This window comes from Lepus europaeus, chromosome 21, assembly GCF_033115175.1.
Source record: "Lepus europaeus isolate LE1 chromosome 21, mLepTim1.pri, whole genome shotgun sequence".
Taxonomy (NCBI): Eukaryota; Metazoa; Chordata; class Mammalia; order Lagomorpha; family Leporidae; genus Lepus; species Lepus europaeus.
The window spans coordinates 47,794,180-47,808,946 of record NC_084847.1 but is presented as its reverse complement, the minus strand read 5'-3'; the positions used below and the strand labels follow the sequence as shown (position 1 = coordinate 47,808,946).

Below are 14,767 nucleotides of genomic sequence, written 5' to 3'. Positions count from 1 at the left end.
GGGGAGAATGTTCAGACAGGAGGCAAAGCTAGAGGTGGCAGACTGGCAAGGGCTGGGAGGGGAACAGGACGCCATGTGGCTGCTGCAGTCTATGGATGCCCCCGAGGCCTGCCTATTGATGGTCCCAGGTTCTACCTGGTTCCAGGTCATCGAGACCCCGGGACATGTGCACACCTGCCCGGGCCATCATGCGAGGCCTCCTCCCCAGTCACCACTGAGGACAGTCTAATGCAAGGCATGATAAGGGCCAGGAAAGCATCCCAGGGGTCTGGACGGTCAGAGGAGCAGGTCAGCTAAGTCTCTGCCACCTTTGTGCATCTCACTTTCCCCTATGGGAGACCTGCCTAGGAGTTCAGGCAGGGCCTTTCCTGTAATACTGATTTCATTAGAGCAACTAGATAACTCCCATTTTGACTGCTCTAAGAGAAACAACATTTTAATGTCTTTCCTCGAAAATTTACTGTTTCCCTTCAAGCTATCCCAGTGTTGTAGAAACAGCTTCAGAATGAATGCCCCCTAGCTTAAGGCCCTCAACTGATTTTTGTAACATCTTGTAAGCAATTGGAAAATCTGTCTCCAAGCTTACACCTTCAGAGTGTCTTGTCTTCTGACTTCTCTGGAGGTAGTGCTAGAGGAAAATCACTATCACCTATCTTTAAAAGGAAAAAAGAGAACCTTTCATAACACCACCTGTTGCAGGTGCTGGGTGTTGAGGCCTCTTGTCTCCAAAATTAATCATGTGAGAGGCTGTGTGGGGGGGGTATGCCATGCAGCAAGCACCCCTACCCTTTTCATTCCTTGAGAGGTTTTTCAGGGTGCCATGAAATCAGACTGTGATGAATATGCAACTTCAAAGAGGTGCAGAACGGATACCATTCCTTTACAGCAGCCTCCGTGTCATTCAGATGTGGTGTTCAGCTCTCCCAAGCCCCACTCCTGGTGACAGTGGCATTGGAAGCTTCCGTCTCTCCCCTCCTCCGTGTGCTGGCTGTGGCTGTTGCAACCTACCCCTGCTTGCCCCCTGTGGTGGCTTTTCCTGTTCACCAAGGAGGGACCTGCTCCGGCTGCAGATGTGTATCTAAAGCTCCGGCTGTTTTCTGTCCTTGTATGGCCTGGTGGTACCTTTTCCCTAGCGGCTGTGGTTAGGAGAGTAAAGGAGACCAGGGTTCCACCAAGGGAGCCCACCAGGCAGCAGGAGCTGGATGGGTTCTGGTGGAAGTGGGGTGGAGGGGCCCCCTGGGGGTCCACTTGTGGTCCTTAGGCCCATTGCACGAGGCGCTGCAGTGGATGATAAAGGAAAAGAAGGCAGAATACAACTGCTGCCCATATAGGAGGCGTGGGCCTTACTCATCCTTTGGTGGAAGGCAGGGGACCCAGTGGGCTCCACTTTGTGGATGGGAAGTGTACCAACGGTAGAGGACTTGAGGAGCTGGGAGGAGGGAAGGATTTCTAAATGTACTCCACTATTCATAAACGCTGACCACCTGAAAGGTGGGGACAGGGGTAGATGAAGACCCTTCGGTTTAATTCCTAGATTGTGATCTCGCGGGCGCGCCCACCCCCCCATGTTCCACAATGTAATCTTCTTGTGCTAAGCCCCCCCGAATGCCAGGACTCTGACATACCTGACTCCCATCGACCCCTCACAACTGCCCAGTGAGCCAGCTTGTTGCACATGTGACCGGCCTAGCCGCAGTTCACCCCCGGGCCGCGGGCCTAGTGGCCTTTCCCTGCCACGGCGACCGCGGGGAAGGCGCGGAGGTGTGCAGTTCCCGCCGCGCGTCCGCCCGCGGGGAAGGCAGCCTCGGGGCCCAAGGGCCTGAGCGGCGCGGGGAGCAACAGCTGTCCATGTCGCGCCCAGGGACTGCGCCCCCGCGGGGCCGACCCGGCGCCGGGGCCGAGAGGAGGGGCGGCGCGGGGCGGGGCGCGCGGGGCGGGGCGGCACGGAGGAGGGGCGGTGGCACGGGCGGCTCGGGCTCCGCGCGCCGAGGAAGTCCCGCTCCGAGAGCTCCGAGCGTCTGGAAGAGGCGCGCTCGGCGCAGTCGGGGAGCGGAGTCTGGAGCCCGGCGCCCCCTCCCTGCCGCCGCCGCCGCCGCCCCCTCCTGCCACCGTCCAGCCCGGGAGCCCGCGGCGCCGGCGGCGGCCGCCGATGGAGTTCACTTGAGCCGTGGAGCGGCGGGAGAGGCAGGCGCCCGCCAGCGGAGCTCGGGCCGGAGCTGAGCCAGCCCCGGGCGCTCGCCCACCTGCCCGCGAGCTCCGGCCAGAAGGCGCCGGCGGCCCCGCGCAGCCCGCCCGGCGCCCCGGCCGCTGCAACGCCTCCCGCCGCCTCGCGCCGGCGAGGTGGACACAAAATCAGAGACTCCCGGAGCGTCCCCCTCCAGCGCCGCTGCGACGGCGGCGGGCCCGGGACCAGCCAGCCCGCGGCGCTGCTGGAGAGGCGGGACCCGCTGTCGGGGAGCCCGAGGCGGCCGCCGGGGAGCAGCAGCCGCCGCCGCCGCCGCCGCCGCGCGCCCTCCTCCTCCTCCTCCTCCTTCTCCTCCTCCTCCTCCTCCCTCCTCCCTCCCTCCGCACATGGTCTCCTTTGTCCTGTCGCCGCCGCCGCCGCCTCGCTCCTAGCTCCGCGCGCCGCGGCGGCGGCTCGGGCCGCACCTCTCCACCTCGCCCGCCAGCTTCCCGGCCCGGGACGCGCCTCGCGAGCCCCCCGGCCCCGTGCGCCGCAGGAGCGGCCGGGAGGCAGCCGGCGAGCGCGGCCCGGGCGCCCTCCCGCCGCCCGCCTGGACTCGGCCGCGCTGGAGGTGTGCGCGCGGCGCTGGCTCTCGGCCGCCCGAAGGCTGCTGCGACTCCGGTTCGGATTTGCTTCGCGTGCATCCGCTCTCAGACTTTGGCGAGGAAGGAGCAGAGAGACTCTTGGCGGACCGAGCCGGGTTGGAGTTGGGGCGTTTTCTCTCCGTGCGCTTTGGTGTTTTCCCCTTGGTTTCTGATGATCAGCCATCGAGAGCCCTGCCAAGGACCCACACCATGAACTTGGGGCTGACAGGACCGCTTAACCCTTTGCGACCAGGTAATGCAGCCCCCCGGGGGCGCGGCTCGCTCGCCGCCCTCGGTCGGAAGCGAGGCGGCTGGGTCGGGGGTCTTTTGTTGCGGCGGCCAGGCCCGCGGGCAGGGGTGGCAGGGGCGGGCTCCTCGCATCTGGCGCGCCCGAGCCCCCTCCGTCCCCCTCCTCCCCTTCTCCCTGGCCCCCCTCGGCGGCCCGGTCGCCGCCTTTGTACTTTCCTTCCTCGGCCGGCCGGGCTTGGCCCGGGAGCGGTGGCGCGGGGCCCGGCGCAGCGCGGTGGTGCCCGGGAGGGCCCAGGGGCCGGAGGCGAGGCCAGCGGGGCTCTGCCGGATCCGGGACCGGGCCGGGTCGAGGCCTGCGCCCGCCCGCCGCGGGCTGGGGGCCCCGGGGCGCTGCACACGGCTGGCTGGTGTCCGGGGTCGGGGGTCGGGGTCCCAGCCGGCACGCGGTACCGAGGGAAGCAAAGGGGATCCGGGCTCGGGATCGGCAGCTGGTCAAAGAAGTCGTGCTTAAGTTTCGAGGAGGTTTCTCTTCGCCTGTGCGAAAGTCCCCGTGGCAGCCGGGGCGGGGGCGGGGGGCGGCCCGCGGGGTCTGCATCCGGAGGGGATGGAGGTGGCCCGGCTCTGCGCCCAGGGCTTTCTCGCTCCCTTTGCCCGCCGCGTTTCCCTCGGCCGGTCGGCTTGACTGAACTTTTCCGCAGACGCCAACTGCGCCTTGCAGTGTTTTTTTTTTTTTTTTTTTCTTTCAAATGAAAAGCTAAAAGAGAGCTTTGTTTCTCTGTCCATCCTCGATCCAGTCTCTCCGTGCCCTTAACGCTCCGAAACCGAGCGAGGGGCAAAGAGCGAAAAAGGCCAAAGAAAGCGTCAGGTCCACGGCGGGTCCAGGCGCCCCGCGCTCGCCTGCAGATTCGGCTCCGCGCGCCCTTCAGCCCTTCCCGATTCAACAGAAAAAGAAAAAAAAAATTTCATAAAAATACAGGTAATAGGAGGAAATGCAGAATTTAAAAAAAGAGAGAGAGAAAGCGTAATGGATATGGAAACGTCCCCAAGAAAGGGAGCCGAGGAGGCAGATAATTGGTGCAAATATTTTGGAGGCTTCACTAGAAGGGAAGTTCATTGAGGAAAAGCAGAGGGGGCTGGATATCCGTGTGGCTTCCACTGAAGAAGACCCTCCGCGAAGGAGCGCCTGTCCGACCCCTGACGGCGCTGCTGGGCGCAGCTCCTGAATCCATTATTAAGTGCAGCCAAAGTCGCGGTGCCCCGTCCTCTTGGGGTGTTTGAGCCCGGAGGCCTCCTCGAGCCGCCCTCTGCCCCCCGTTGCAAGCGGCGTCATTTCTAGCTTTGTGACACCTCTCAGTGAATTAAAGGGCCCAGGACGCTTTTACTAGAGCACACGCTCCTAAGTCACACCCATGTCCTCAGTAACTTCACTGCTTGGCACGGTGGGATTCACATCTTCGGGTTTGCTTGGGGACGTCAGGATCACTTAACTGTCTGGCGACACTACCTTGCCGAGCCCCAGCGGAGCTGACAAAGGTGGCACTCCCAAGGAGAAGGAAGGCCTGCGCGCCCGCAGCCTCCGAGCTGAGCTGTTCCTTCCCTGGTACACACACACTCTCTGTGCAAATGCAAACTTCCCTTCCCCTGCCTATCTATGCCTTTTGCATTGAGTGGACAGTAATTTGTTTTCCTTTCTTCCTGCCACTTAGACCTGCTTTTTTTTTTTTTTTTTTTTAATAAGTAATCCCTAAATGGCTGCTTCAGTTCGGTAAAATGATTTCATAAGCACTTTTTCTTTCACAAATACCAGCTTGAGTTTAATTTTTAAACCATGAATGTAACAGTTATTCTAAGAATACTTTTCTGAGGGATACTTTTTTTTTTTTTTTTACTGAAGAATGGTGAAATATTCATCTAGAAGTTTTTAGCTGGAAAACTCTCATTCCTAGAAATCTCAGTTAATATATCAGTATAGCAGCGCCACTGGTGTAATTTTTGGCATTCGTTTGCCGTTTCATCCATAACGCATTTCTCCCTCCCCATGCAGCACTCTCTGCGGTTTGTTTTTAGGAAAAGCTACTAAAATGCATACTTTTATTTACTTTAGTTCAAGACATCAGGAAAGAAAGCCTTCAGTGTTTTTTGTTTTTTAATTCCTGCAAAGTAGGAGGGGAAAAAAAAACCTATGAAGGATTTATTTTGAAACATGTGTATAAATGCATGCAGTGTAATACTTGTTGGGCACATCCATTTTTTCTCTCGATCTGTTTATCTTTGGAGCCAACTCTCCAGAAGGCAGATCAGAATTAAAATAAAGGGGAACATAGCAGTAATAAAAATACTTTGTGTCTTTCTGTATTACTTGCATTGAGGACTAGAACTCACCCCCCACCATGGCATGGGAGTATTTTGTCTTGGTCACTCTAAGGTAGAAGACTCAATTGAATATCTCCTTTGTCCCCAAAGCCATCCCCAGAGTCCGAATATGCTGTAGTTTGGATACCCCCCACCCCACTGCCTACATTTCTGTCTCCCATATTTATTCGACATTCTATGCTTTGCTTTGTCAGGATATGCATATGTGGTGACAGGGAAGTGATGTCTTACAGAGTAACCTAGCAAAAGCAGCATCAATACAGCTGAGCCATTGTCACCTGAAATGCAGAGGGACCTGCGAATTACATAGCTGGGAATACCTAATTTTTAATCTTCCAAGTTCTAGAAATATCCAGTGCTTCTGAAATATCACAGCAATTTCCTCCAAACCGACTTTGTATTTATTCTCTACAACCTGAGTGCATCATTTGAATTGGCTTTAGCCTTGCTGTTTAAACAGGCTTATTTCCCCCTCCTGAAGCCGCTGGTATAATTAGACAGGGTCTCTAGAAGATGGAAAGGCAACAGCGCTGGGGGCAGGCATGGTGGCCAGTGTGCGGGCTGACGCGGCAGCTCACGGCCCTGTGAATACCAAGGCCGTCCTGGTTACTGTGTGGAGCAAGGCTCTTGGGGTCAACAGATGAATCTTTGAACCAAATTGATTCTGGGAGCGCTGATCGACACTTAGCGAGGAAAAGCTTAGCACTGAATAATAGGCCTTTCTGATTTGCGAAAGAAAATTGAAAAATAGGCATGTCTTGCAAATACCCTGGAAAAAAAACCCGCCATTTCCAAAATAATGATCCGTCACCGGAATTGCAAAATGATTATGTGAATGAACTGAATTGCCTTGTGTATCATCTCCTAGAAATATGTTTTGCACAGATAATATGTCTAATAAGGACACATTTTTAAAATCAGATTTTTCCCCCCCAGCAAATAACTGCACTGCAGGTCTTTCTCAAGCAGTCAACTAGCACCACCTTATGGATGATTTGGAGAAACTGCTGCTTGCCCTGTTAGGTTTTTTTTCAGAATGTAGTAAATTGATTTAAAATCGTAGTAATGGCGATGAGGAGGGCAGTAACGATACCTTTTCCCCTTCTTGTTTTTCAGGCTTCAGATGCTAGCTCTGAAAAACTCTTCAACACAGTTATCGTAAACAAAGGTAAGATCCTTGGTCCCTGTTCTTGCTTATTTTCACATTAGTTTCATTTTTATTGCCTAGGAAGAATGAAAAAAAAAAAAAAAGTAAAAAATGATGTGGTCTTTTTTTTTTTTTTTCATTCGGTAGCTACTGTTCTAATTTGGTGTGTTTGCTGGTGACAGAATCTATATGGTTTTATGATGTGTTTAAAAAGTTTAAAGGAACACATTGCATCCTTATTTGAACTGATTGGAATGAGAAATCACTAGGATGTGTGTGACTTCAATGCAACACGGGAGGCTGTGATAGAAAAGAAGAGTTCTCAAAATGCCTTAACTTGTTAGCTATCAACTCCCCAGCAGTGGGAGAACTATAAATAGCCCATACAGACTGCAGACTGTAATAACCAGTGGATGTTTAGTATTCACAGTATTGTGGCCAGAAAGCAGTCCTTACTGTGCTGTGGGTTTTCTGTAAAGTTAATAAACGAGCAAGAGGGCAGAATTTAAATATGTACTATCCCATTAATTTCTCCCAAACTGCAATAGAGGCGGGGGGGGGGGGAGGGGGCGGGGAGTGGCTAATGATACAGCAGGGCGTTAAGGAAAAACTTACCTTAAATCATTGCCAATAGGTTTCGGGGCAGTTTTCATTTGGAGCAGTATTGTTGGAAATAATGAAATTTCGACAAGTCTCTAATCATTGGCCTGGAAAGCCGTGTAATTTGAAAGGTGTGAATTATGCAAACTATGTACCCTTTCCACTACAGAACCTGATTTACAGGCTTGCTTGGTAATTACTAAATAAAGAAGGTGTGCTTTCTTTGGGGATCTCTTTCTGTGTTCCGCTGGTGGTGCTTGGGAGCTGTGGACCAGAGTTGGGCCTTCGCGAAGTGGCATGGGAGCCCGTGTCAGCCTTCCATGGTTGCCTTGGCCAGCACGTTCGCGGGCTGGTTAGCAAGACAATTTCCAAGTGCAGTTATTTTGAGCCCCCAGATTATTTTGGAATTTGAACCAACTGCAGTTTTAAATAGTACATTACGTTTAGAGTTCCCTTGAGGTGTGTGTGCTTACGTGATTGCTGTTGCTCCTAGAATTACTGTCATATTGAATTTTATCTGTTTATTGCATAATGGAGTATTCCAGTTTTATCTTTCATCATATTTTTTGATGGACTGAAAGTTTGTGTAAATTTGTTACCCATAATGCTAAAAGCCCAATAAAAGATATGTGCGGTTCATGGCGTTCAGCACTCCTGGGTGGAAAAGGCGTGATTGTTTACTGCTGGTTTGGATGAGGGGCGAGGACTGGTGGACACTGGTGTATCCCTGTGCAGAAGGAACATGACCGGAGGGGACTCGGAGGTAGGACAGGTCACCTCCCGCAGGGCTTCTGCGTCTCTGTGGTCCCCCAGGACCTCCAGCACACGTGGCTGCATCTTTCCTGGGCTAATCTGCTCCGTTCCCCCTTGCTGGGGTCAGCTGCAGCCTGGGAGGAGGCTCTGGGGCCGCCTCCATCCTGAGAGACTCTCCAGAGCTGATGGAGAGTGAGGGCTGGCGGCAGCGCCCCTCTGCCTCCTTCCAGTGGCTTCCAGTCCAGCGTTTCCCACATTCTTATTTGTGTTTACTTACAGAGTGTGATTTGTGGCATCTATTGGATTGTGAATAGTCAGCTCCTGACAGCGGGCCTTTCTTCTGAGCTGCTTTTCTGGGGGTGATTTAGTTGCCTTGAGAGGATTAAGGTTTCTTTGTGTACACTAAAATCAACATAGGCTTTTTCTAAGCCTTGCTTGGGAAACCATACACAAATAAGCATTTTAGTTGATGGCAGATTATTCCTTTGCCCCTTATTTCCATCAAAATGGCCTTTCTTTTCTCCTCCGGAGTTTCCCCTTAATGCCTTATGCTAATTCCTGTTGGTAACATGAATGACAAGAGACTGAATCAGTGCAAATCCAGGTGCTGCAAAGTAGACCGACTGGTATCCCGCACCCCCTTCCTCCCTGGAGAGAGAGAGATTAAGGGGAGGTGGTGAGGAGGGGGAAGCATCAGGGCAGTTTTGTTAAGGGGATTAGTATTCAAACTGCTAAATATCAGGAAAACAACTTCAAAAAGAGATTCATTGTGTAGCGATAATGTCAATAATTGCTTGGAGACAGGTGCACAGAGTCTCTCGTTATGTGCTCCCGGTTTGGGGTCTGTTTTCACTCCAGGTAGTGGCGGTATTTACTAGATGGATGGTTGACAAGGCCTCCAAGGAACTGTCAGCTTCTTGCACATCAAGTTCAAGTTCTGCAAAGCAGCCTGTCTGCCCGGAAAGTCAGGCCTCCTGTCTTTGTCCAGTATCTTTAGCCAAGAGCAAAGGAAAGCATTGTAAGAAAGGGCGAATTTACACCAGGTAACAAACACTACTGGGAAAATCCTCAAAGCCTCTGCCGATTGAACAGTCTAACGAGAGTGCAGGGGGAGCTGACAGGCAGACCCCTCCTTGAAGCCATGGGCACCTCTCCCTCTGAGGAGTCTGGCCGTGCTCTGGCCCTGGAGAAGCGTGGCTCTAAGCTGCTGGCGAGATTAGGCTGCTGAGCCCGGTGGTGGGCAGATCTGGTCCATAAAATTTCACTGTGGGAGGGCAGTGCTAATCTCTCAAGCTGCTTGTGGTAGGGGTTGCTGGGGGCAGCTTTGATGTTGGGCTGTGCACCGTGGCGATGAAGCTCGGGGCTGAAGCCACAGGGGCCCGTGGCTCAAGTCCCATCAGCCCGCTCATGAGCTTGAACAAGTCATTTAGCCTCTTTAGGTCAAAATTTTCAATCATAACAAACCCTAGTCCTGGGCCAACATCTCTGGCGGGAATAAACCAATTAATTGGAAAGGAGCAGGGGTTGAAACAGAGTGGATACAATGAATATATTTTTGTATCACTTTTGTCCATTGATATTTTTTTTTTTTTTAATTTCAACTTCCCCTGTGTTGTAGAGTCTGTCCGGTTTATAATAGAGAACCTGGAAGATTTTCGTGGTGAGATGTTCCAGATGATTGCTTTCTTCTGGTGCCTTTTATGTCCTGTCTTAAAACAAGTTAATCAAACAGCACACACTAGCGTGTGCAGCCAACATATCCAATGAGAGTGGAGCATTTCAGGAAAGGTGTGGCATTGAGCCTCCAGACCCCGGGGCTTGGTGCTATAGACATAAAAAATAGTTTAACTTTAATCAAGGTCATGGTTGCCTTGTTTAATCTTTATGTGTTTAAATGTTTACAGGATGTTCATGTGAATTTTATGAATCCTTCTGTCTTTGTGACTCAACCATCTGCCAAAGAAAAAATTAATTTTCCCAGTGAGACAGAGAGAGGCTGAGTTGTCCCTATTAAGCTGGTTGGGCTATGTTGGAGCAACAGGCTGTGTACCCCAGATTCAGGAGTGCTGATCCTTATAATGAACTTGGCCGTCAGCTCCACAGGGCCGGTATTTGTCTTTGAGACCTACTCCAGGTCCTCCTCTTGGCTGTTAGCCACTTTGATGTGTGGACAAAAGTGCAGGTAATGAGTGCTTCTTTGCTGCCCCCACTCATCCTGCCAAGATAATTCATCTCTTCTTTAAAAAAAAAAAAAAAAAAAAAAAAAAAAAAATCTGAGCTTGCTCCAGAGCTGAGCTGTTGAGAAGGAAAGAAGAGAATCCCTCTCTGGGAGGAAGAGAAGCGGGTCTGGTGTTTTGTGGCTCCAGGGTCTGAGTTTGGGGTGGGGAGACAAAGCCCTCTGTCCCTGCCCCCTCTTGCCCCCAAAGCCTATCCCTCAAGAGTCATCTTGTGACCAGGGCAAATTCTAGGGAGTGGAGGTAAGGGGAGGAGCCAGCAGAGGTCTGATACTCTGAGAGTGACCATCTCAGCCCCTCTCTGTCCTTCACCTTCCACCGGGCTCGCGTTAGATAGAAAGTGGGCATCTATGAAGAGCTGGGGCTGGGGAATCATCCAGGTAGGAGTGAGGCCCTGGGGTCCACTCCCCCCAAGTGTCTGCTGGAATGTGACACAGAACAGAGTAACTGCCCCCTTGAGGCAGGAGCTGCCCCGCCCCTGTCAGATCAGCGGTGGGGAATTGTGGATACTCACCCTGGGGAGCACCACGCGGGACCCCCAGGCCACCCTGTGCTCTCTGCCCCAGGACTGCTTTTTCTGCCAGAGGAGCACACTAGCCTCTTCCTGGGGTTGATTTTGTGTTGAGGATTTCCCAGTGGGACAGAGATGGGGTGGCGCCTTTAGGTGTAGCAGGGCCTTTGAGAACTTGCTGGCAGTCAGATTCAGTCAGCATTGCAGAAAGACCTGGCTAAAAAAATTGCCTGAGCTCTGAGGAGGCAGGGAGACCAGCAAGTTACCCAGAGATACTGCCGGTTTAATAATGAGCACCCTAACACATTCTCCAAGGGCAAAGACATCCCCTCATCCCTTCACGTTTGGTGAGAATTGCAGTAGCACCAAGGCCACCGCTGGCTTTTGGCAAAAGCATCTTCCCTAAGTTAACTGTGCATGAAAATAAAGCAGTTGACTCTGGAGTAACTTTCTTTAAGGGAAAAAACAAGTTGAGGCCAGGTTGTGGAGCAGATAAAAGCACCCGGCTGTGCCACAGGCATCCCATATGCTGCTCCACTTCTAGTCCAGCTCCCTGCTAATGGCCCCGGGAGAAAGCAGCAGAGGTCCTGGAGGAAGCTCTTGGCTTCAGCCTGACTCAGCCCTGGCTGTTGTAGCCATCTGGAGAGTGAACCAGTGGATGGAAGATCTTTATCTCTATCTCTATCTCTATCTATCTCTATCTCTATCTCTATATCTCTCTATATATCTCTATCTCTATCTCTCTATTTCTCTCTATATCTCTATCTCTATCTCTATCTCTCTATATCTCTCTCTCTCTCTACCTCTCTATATATCTCTATCTCTATCTATCTCTATCTATCTCTCTCTATCCCTATCCCTATCCTATCTCTATCTCTATTTATCTCTATCTCTATTTATCTCTTTTCGGCTGGCCATCTGGAGAGTGAACCAGTGGATGAAAGATCTCTCACTATTTCTCTACATCTCTCTCTCTCTCTCTCTCTCTCTATCTCTATCAATCTCTATCTCTCTGTGTCTGTGTCTGTAACTCTGACTTCCAAATGAATGAATAAATTTTTTTTTTTTTAAGTTGTTTTGGAGTTTGAAACCCTTTGATGGTGAGCACGCGGATCCCATTTCACAATCCCATGTGGTGTCTGGGGTTTAGCTGTCCAGAGACCCTGCTCGAAATCCATTCCGTGTGTGCAGGAAGAGAAACGGAGCCAGTGCCAGTGTCTGTGAGCGGCCTGTTTGGACCATGTCCTAAATCCCAGATGAAGGAACCGTGGACTGTCACTCCTTTGTTTTTCTTGTATTTCAGAGCCTTTCCCTGGGCTTTCGGAGATAGAGCTGTCTGCCGCGTGCAGAATTAACTAGTATTGAAAGGGTAATTGGTGCTTGATGTGAGACAAAGGAGTTATGAGGAGTTCAGTTCCCCTCCTACCCATAGGGCAGATAGCAGGCAATCAGCTCCCTTTGTCATGGAAATTGACCTTCCTATAGAGGCTGCCACTGACATACAGAATTTGTTGTATAGAATTATTCCTTGAGGATTCTTAGAAAAAGATGCCTCATACGTACTGTTAGTGTGAATCCTCCAGCGAGGGTCTAAAAATATTCCACATTGTGAGAAAGCATTTCTCTCCAGATAGTTTTCCAAGGCCTACTACCTCTTTTTTTTTTTTCCCCTGAACTTATAGATGCCCAGGGTGAAGTTCCCAGCATTTGAGGTGATCTTGACGGTGCCTTTGGTAGAGCCCTTGGCAGTGCTGCCATTGCCAGAGAAAGGCAGCAGCCCAGAGCCGCAGGTCCTCCGGGGTGCCCTGTGACCGCCTGGGAGTCAATTACAGTGTAACAGATTCCTTTCTGTTAGTCAGATGTTCAAACACCACTCTGTTTACTTTAGAGCCCACTAGAAAGCCCTCTGCTTACTTTATGGGGTGATTATCGCCGTCCTCCGAAAGAATTGTCTCCGTACTTGGCAATATTGGCCCAAAAAAGCTGGAATGTTCAAGAGCCTTTCTCCCATCTATTCACACATAGTGTTTTGTGTAGCCAATGGGATAGCATTTGGTTGTCCCAGAGACTAGTACGCAACCTAGACAGTTGGAATTAATAAAACCACCACTACCACCAACCACCACCACCGGGCAGATCCATCCCGAAGGGTCCCTGGTGAGAACAGCTAAGTGGCAGAGGACTGCCTTCCTGGTAACACTTTCAAGTGCACGGGGTCACCCCAGACATGGAGGTTCCGTGTCGGAGGAAGCCTGTGGCTATCTCGTGGCCTCTGGATTATTTCTGGTTTCTGACAACTGCCGAAAAATGTTGTTTTCTCTGAAACTGTATGTTTATTTAACTAGGTTTCTTTTTGCTTCACAATCTGGATTCCATTCAGTCAGTTACCACTCCAATTAACTAACAATTATTTAACATTAACAGTAATTACAGACGCCAGTTAAGCGCCTACAGATGTCAACTGTTAGCTTTGTACCTAATCACTCAATGAAATGGAGAAAGTTCAACAAACATCAATTAGCCAAGCAATTAGTATGAGTTAGGAAAGAGCATGTTATCATGTGTGAGCTGATTCAATTTATTTTATTTTGGCAGTAAAACACACACAGGCAAGCGGCAGTAAGTTCCGCAGATAAGATAAAACTCTATTGTTTTGCAGCTTACATAAGAATTCTTTCCTTCCCTGTGCATAAGTCAAATACACTCTTGCCTGGAATTTGTTTAACAAACAAAATTTGTCTCAATTACTCAGAAAGCCCAGCAATGCTCCATCTCAGGAAGCAACTTGAGTGAATTACAAGTCTGGTGAATATACTGTGCAAGGAAATACCAGAAAACCTCAGTGGTGAAAATGATTGATTCCCACTCGGGTCATCCGCGCTCTACGTTTCGGATTTTTACCGGTTTATTCCTGAACCTATGGTAGAGCGAGTGCGACTGTGATTTTATTAATTTCATGGTGCCTGAACTTTTGCTCAGCTTGTTTTTCATTTAGCCTGCAGCTAACATCAAAGTATTTTACTTACTTGCCCAGCCTGTGCTTTTAACATCAGGATCCACCTCGTGGATTCGCCAGGGAAATTTCTGGGCCTGAAGTTAGAGGTTCTGGGCCACTCGACAGTGTCCCCTCTGTCTCCCTCATCCCAGAGACTTCTGTCGACTGGATGAGCTGGCGGGCACTTGCTGGGAGAGTATAGTCTAAGACCTCATGGTATCAAGCCACTCATAAATTGGTGTTGGACATGCCTTTTACTTCGCAGGGGAAGCTGGCCGTTAAGAGACAACACCACTGCCTCTCCTCCTAGAGATAGCTTTTCCCCAACCCCTGAAGCCCGTGGGTGGGAGTGGAAGAAGCTGATCCCTAGGGGGTGTTCTGCCGGGTCTCTGTGGGTCTTATGTGCAGAATTTTCCACTTGAACAAACCTCTTGATATGAACTCTATGTAAGAGTTGGAAAAAAGGAGGTTCTGCCAGAGGTGTGGCTCCGATGAGAGCCGCCACATCCCATGGGCTTTGCCGCTGAAAACCATTGACCGTTTTATAGCTGTGCACCTGTAAGGCTGGTTCTGGTGCGATGTTGTGGCTCTTGCACATCAGTGAGTAGGGCCTCTGTTAGTCTGCTTCTGCTCACGCTGCTGCAATGATGGAATAATTCAGCGGCTGTGCTCGGGGCCAGCTGTGGGTCAGCTGCGGCTCTCATCTGTGTTCTGGGACCCCAACTAAAGGAGCAGCCCCTGGTGGCGGTTACCTTGAGAGATGGCAAGCAGCGGAGACAGAACCACAGAATGCCTCTTCAAGCTGCAGCTGCCATGTGTGTGGTGTTTGCAGCCATCTCATTGGCCAGAGCGAGTCACGTGACCAAGCCCCTCCCCCCATGGAGTGAGAGGTAAACTCCTCCCACAGGGAAGAGAAGAGAGATTTTCAGGGATGGGCATGGGAGACTGGGTTGGAGTACCTGGCTCCTAGCTTCAGCCTGCTGTTGGGGCCATTTGGAGAGTGAACCAGTATGAAAATCTCGCTCTCCCTCTCTCTGTCTTTCCCTCCTCTTTCTGTTATGTAGCTTATCAAATAAATATATCTTTAAAAATTGAAA

At 51.1% G+C, this 14,767-nt stretch overlaps 1 protein-coding gene across 1 annotated transcript in view; it reads left to right on the top strand.

The window, feature by feature from the left end:
- Positions 1–14,767, top strand: part of AUTS2 (activator of transcription and developmental regulator AUTS2) — a 196,351-nt gene that overhangs the window by 95,155 nt on the left and 86,429 nt on the right. The window contains exon 2 of the mRNA XM_062181010.1: positions 6,547–6,598. The gene's annotated coding sequence lies outside the window, so the exon portion shown is untranslated. The remainder of the gene's footprint in view (positions 1–6,546; positions 6,599–14,767) is intronic.